Source organism: Natator depressus, chromosome 2, assembly GCF_965152275.1.
Source record: "Natator depressus isolate rNatDep1 chromosome 2, rNatDep2.hap1, whole genome shotgun sequence".
Classification (NCBI taxonomy): Eukaryota; Metazoa; Chordata; order Testudines; family Cheloniidae; genus Natator; species Natator depressus.
In genome coordinates this window covers 263,855,183-263,860,547 of record NC_134235.1, presented here as the reverse complement: position 1 = coordinate 263,860,547, position 5,365 = coordinate 263,855,183, and positions in this window count along the sequence as shown.

Below are 5,365 nucleotides of genomic sequence, written 5' to 3'. Positions count from 1 at the left end.
GACTCAGGGTAGCCCGGGGCCCTGTCAGTACCATACAGAGCAGGCTAGACCCATCTCACGGTCCGGCAGTGACTGCCCAGTCTGCTTGTTCTCATGCTGTATGGTTCTGTAGGATTATATCTGTGAACAGGGTCAGAGAAAGGTGGGGGGCGGAGGGGCGGGGGGGCGGGGAGAGGAAAGAAAAAGTACCTCCAGGGAGTGGGAAGGAGGGAATGGGAGAGGGGAACTTTGGTGGGGGGAGTGGGGAGGGATAGAGGACGGATAACACTGTGAACAGCTAGACGCGGGAGGGTCAGCTACCTTGCAAAGTACACAGATCTTGAGATGAGTTTGCAGCGGTGAGGGTTTAGTACTTCTCCTTGTGGAGTCAGTGGGGGCTTGTCTACACGTCTAAAGGTGTAGCGCTTTCGTGAAGATGTTACTATGGGAGAGCTTCTCCCGTCAGCGTGGTGACTCCGCTCCCCGAGAGGCGGTAGCTACGTCGGCAGGAGATGCTCTCCCGTCTACACGGGGGTTAGGTTAACTGCGTCGCTTGGGGGGTTCACACCCCTGAGCAATGTAGTTATACCGATGTGAGTTTGTAGTGCCCGCTGGCCTGAGAGTCTCTGTCCCAGGGCAGGATCCTTGTCCGGAGCCTGCTCAATGCACCGGTACGCGTGACAGAAATGGATCCCTTAGAATGAGTCTGTGGGATGGTTCTGGCTGGAGCTCGCGTGGGTGCGGATGGTGGAAAGCTGAGGGATCTGCAGGCAGCGCCAGAATGCCACTGGCAGTGCGATCCCCGCGCCATCCTAGAACCACTGCGACTGGAAGCTCAGCTGCAGAATGGGCACCAGGAGCTCCGCCCTTTGAGCCCTGTGCCGGTCTTGGCCAGAATCCCCCGTGGTGCTCACTGTCTGAAAGGGGCGAAGTAAAACCAGGGCTCTCGCCCGGCATCTCCACCCCCTCTTCCTGTCAGGGCACAAGGCTGGCAGCTCACTGCACTGTCTCCACGTCCTCATCAGGGGGCTTCTAGCTGAGTGGGGGAAAAAAAAAGGGGGGGGGGTGAGAAAACCTGTATTTGTGCTGGAAATGTCCCACCTTGATTTTCATGCACGTTGTAAGGAGAGTGGTCACTTTGGATAGGCTATTACCAGCAGGAGAGTGAGTTTGTGTGTGTGGTTTTTGGAGGGGGGTGAGGGGGTGAGAGAACCTGGATTTGTGCAGGAAATGGCCCACCTTGATTATCATACACGTTGTGAAGAGAGTGGTCACTTTGGATGGGCTATTACCAGCAGGAGAGTGAGTTTGGGGGGGGGGGGCGGAGGGTGAGAAAACCTGGATTTGTGCTGGAAATGGCCCAACTTTAGATAAGCTATTACCAGCAGGAGAGTGGGGTGGGAGGAGGTATTGTTTCATGGTCTCTGTGTATATAATGTCTTCTGCAGTTTCCACAGTATGCATCCGATGAAGTGAGCTGTAGCTCACGAAAGCTCATGCTCAAATAAATTGGTTAGTCTCTAAGGTGCCACAAGTCCTCCTTTTCTTTTTATAAAGTCAACTGTATTCCTTTTTTTTAAATGAAATGACAACAGGGGTAACCAGTTGGGATCAACTTGCAATCAGCTGGATGGGTAGGCTAAATTCTCACCCGACACATTTCCAGCTATTTGTTGTTCATCCAAATTAAAAGTGTTGATCTCTACTTATGATGATCTACCTTGATTATAAGAGAGAATATCGTCATATACAAATGTGGTGGCTACATAGTTAGTATTTTATACATAGAGGTATTTTGGACAACAAATTTTCTTCGGGGGAGAGTGGATGCAGGTTTTATCTTTCTTGGAAAGTTTTCATCCTTACTGAAATGTGATATATGCAGAAAGGTAGGTGCCCTGTGCTAGTTCATGTTCTTTCTCTCAGTTGTTGAAATAGAACTTTTAAATCAGTTAATGTAGCAAAGGTAGTACGCATGGGCCTGAAGAACAAGGATTTGAGGAACGATTCTTTAGCACAAACAAAGACTTCAAGGGGATATTTCCTTCATTATCATTTCCTCTGAGCATTGCCCGTCCCACCAGACAACCCTGTGTGAGCGATTCAGAAGATAGGGAAGAAGTTTTATTTTCTATGCTCTGAAGCGGGCATATTCTGCTGCTTAAAATAATCAATCCAGAGTCTCCAGTGTGGAGAGAATTTTCCAAGGATGTGTGGTCTCCCTGTTGATTTCCTTCTCTCCACCTGCCTGCTGAGTACATACGACTGCCGTGCCTTGGAAGGAAAATCAGAAGAGGAATTGTATGTTTATAAGAGAAGCTTATATTTAGTTATCCTGCCTACGAGGGAGCCCTGCGCCTCGAGCTGGGGCTCCCCCATCGGCCCACTATGGGGTTGGTATACCCCGTCACCCAGTCATCGGGATCTCCCGTTAAACGGATGATTTCGGCCAAGTGGGTTCTGGCCCCCTGATGGTGTCACTTAAACGAATAGTCCGTGGGCTCTGGGCAGCAAAACAAAGAGTCTGGGGCCCTAGAGCCTCCTGGCTGGGGCAGGCAATAGTACTTAGCAGCAAGCAGGCTGCAGCCCCTGGATGGGGCAAGGTAAGCAAAGAGTGCATAGGTCTTACTTCCCTCTGGGCTGGGGCACGGAGCAGGTGGCAGCCTCCTCAGCAGGCGACAGCTTGGTTTCCCCGGCAGTCTCCGCAGTCAGCGAGTTGTTTGGCACATAGTCCGGGTCTTCAGGCTCTACCACCAGGAGCATCACAGGTACCTCTGCAGGAACCAGCCGTGTACGTCCTTCCTCCTCCATCGCCCGCCCCGACTGAGCTGGACTGCCTCCTTTGCGCAGCAGGGGAAAGGGGGCATGGCCTCCTGGGCCCACAATGATTGGTCCGCTCCCAGTGGCCCAGTGCGTGGTTGGTACACCCCGTCAAACTCCCAATCATCCCTCCAGCAATCTTGATAAAGAAACAGGATAAGAAGCAGATATGGAAAGTGGCCATTGTATTAACTTGTAGGATTGCTGCCAGTCCTTATGCAGGGCTCCCTTTTGCTTGTGATGTCCTGCACTTAGGATGGAAGAATCCAATGCACCGCTACAGACTAGGGACCGAATGGCTAGGCAGCAGTTCTGCAGAAAAGGACCTAGGGGTGACAGTGGACGAGAAGCTGGATATGAGTCAACAGTGTGCCCTTGTTGCCAAGAAGGCCAATGGCATTTTGGGATGTATAAGTAGGGGCATAGCGAGCAGATCGAGGGACGTGATCGTTCCCCTCTATTCGACACTGGTGAGGCCTCATCTGGAGTACTGTGTCCAGTTTTGGGCCCCACACTACAAGAAGGATGTGGATAAATTGGAGAGAGTCCAGCGAAGGGCAACAAAAATGATTAGGGGTCTAGAGCACATGACTTATGAAGAGAGGCTGAGGGAGCTGGGATTGTTTAGTCTGCGGAAGAGAAGAATGAGGGGGGATTTGATAGCTGCTTTCAACTACCTGAAAGGGGGTTCCAAAGAGGATGGCTCTAGACTGTTCTCAATGGTAGCAGATGACAGAACGAGGAGTAATGGTCTCAAGTTGCAATGGGGGAGCTTTAGATTGGATATTAGGAAAAACTTTTTCACTAAGAGGGTGGTGAAACACTGGAATGCGTTACCTAGGGAGGTGGTAGAATCTCCTTCCTTAGAGGTTTTTAAGGTCAGGCTTGACAAAGCCCTGGCTGGGATGATTTAACTGGGAATTGGTCCTGCTTCGAGCAGGGGGTTGGACTAGATGACCTTCTGGGGTCCCTTCCAACCCTGATATTCTATGATTCTATGTACCATCTTGCTGACATCAGCGCAGCATTTCTGCAGTCTTTGGCTTTCATGATGATTCCCTCCCAAAACTAACTAAGCAGGTGGATAAGCCTGTTGCTGAGCTGAAATCTGTTATCACTGGCCACTGGGGCCTTTTTAAATGTCGCAAAAGAGTTTGTACTGTATCTACTAACCAAGGCCCAGCTTCTTCAAAGATATTTAAGTACCTAACTAACTCCCACTGAAGTCAATAGAAGTTAGGCACTAAAATACTTTTCAGAATCTGGGCCAAAGTCTGTGTGTGATGCAGTGATGACTGATGACTTTGAATTTTTTGCTTACCAGGAGTTATGTCCCTGCAAGTTCAAAGGGTATTGACCAGGTGTTACATGCTGAAGAGATTTTTAAGTGATGTAGAAGATGTCCAAAAAATCCTGACAAAGGCTCTGTCTTGAACCAAAACTTGCAGAGTCCAAAGATCAGCACCCAAAGAATCAGCCTGCCACACAGAAACTGTCTCAACCTCAGCTCAGTGACTTCAAAATCTTTTAAAGTGGATGAAAACACAAACAACCCCCCCCTCCCCAGAGGTTGAACTGTGATGGTTTTTCAAAAATTTGGCAAAGATGTACAAAGTCCTCAGATCCTATAATGCGTGTTATGGGCTCTATAGGATTAGTCAAGGAAATGGTTTATCTTTCATGTTTCTCTTTCACTGCTGGAAAGTATCTAGAACGGCAGATGCAGGACAGCAAATGTGTTACCAAACGCTACCACACTTGTTGTTCATCTGTGGTTTCACGTTTCCTTTGCCATTAAAGTCAGTCACTGTAACAAACGAATTGTTTTAGTAATTGGGTGACAACCTAGGAGCTGTGTCCAGCACAAGTCATCAGTGAAGGGCCATGTCACCCCCTGCCCTGCAACTCTTGGTGCCTTCAATGCTACGCTGATGTGGCACACAGCCCAGCCACCACTACAAGTCACACCCTGGCTTCCACCACCCAGTTACCTTGTGCAGAGTGACCCCAACACCCTCTCAGTGCTGAATTTCTCAAAAACCATGTCTCTGTAGTGTCCAGTCCTCTCCCGGAACACACACAAGTTATTAAGTTCATTGCTCTTGTAAAGAGTCAATACATGCAGCTCATTAATTTCACTGGGGTTTGACAAACACTCACTTTAATCACAGCACTGAACTGGTTTATAATAAAGGTAAAACAAGTTTAGAAAACAAAAGTCATAGATTTAAGTGATACCAAGTGTAAGGTGTAAAGATAGAAAGGATCATGAACAAACAGAAGTAAAAATGCGCTTTCTAATGGCAATACGAGGTAGTAGGTGCTGGTCTGCATGTAACACTGGATTCAGTGTCACTTTGAAATCTCCACAAATACAGATGGAGCCATCCTTCTTGATCACTGGTGTGAAGGATGTAGCCCACTCCCTGTGTGAAGCCAGTGACAAGACTCCAGTGTTCCCTAAATGTAGTAGGTTATGGGGTAAACACACTCTCCAAAGATGATACAGGGACACACTGACCCCTCCTAAAGAGAAGGTGAGGATGACAGGGTGATGGATTTTAAT